Here is a 375-nt window from a genome sequence, read left to right as displayed (position 1 = left end):
CCCCTTTCTTAGCTGTGCCTAGCTCAGCTTATCTGGGGGGCATATGGATCTAATGTGCTTACACCATGCATGACACACACCCTTTTCATGTCTGCTGCTTCTCCTGCTTACACATTCATGTTATAGCACCTACATGGTTAGGTGCAGTTTGGCACTTAGAAGATTTTGTGATTCAGTAAATTTCCCCTCATTTGCATACCCCACTACGTTAGTCCATAGTTACTGCACTACCCCAGAGCCTTTTCCCTTAACAACCACTGTTCCCTGGTATTGTTTTGATTCTGTATACTGTTTCCTTTAAAATTGAGTTTTCACATTTTTTTATTTTCGGCACGATCCCATTTGATTGCTGCTGCCCTATGCTTAAATGGCTGA

This window comes from Protopterus annectens, chromosome 9.part0 (genome assembly GCF_019279795.1).
Source record: "Protopterus annectens isolate FY-2018-M chromosome 9.part0, PAN1.0, whole genome shotgun sequence".
Classification (NCBI taxonomy): Eukaryota; Metazoa; Chordata; order Ceratodontiformes; family Protopteridae; genus Protopterus; species Protopterus annectens.
This window is presented reverse-complemented; position numbering follows the sequence as displayed.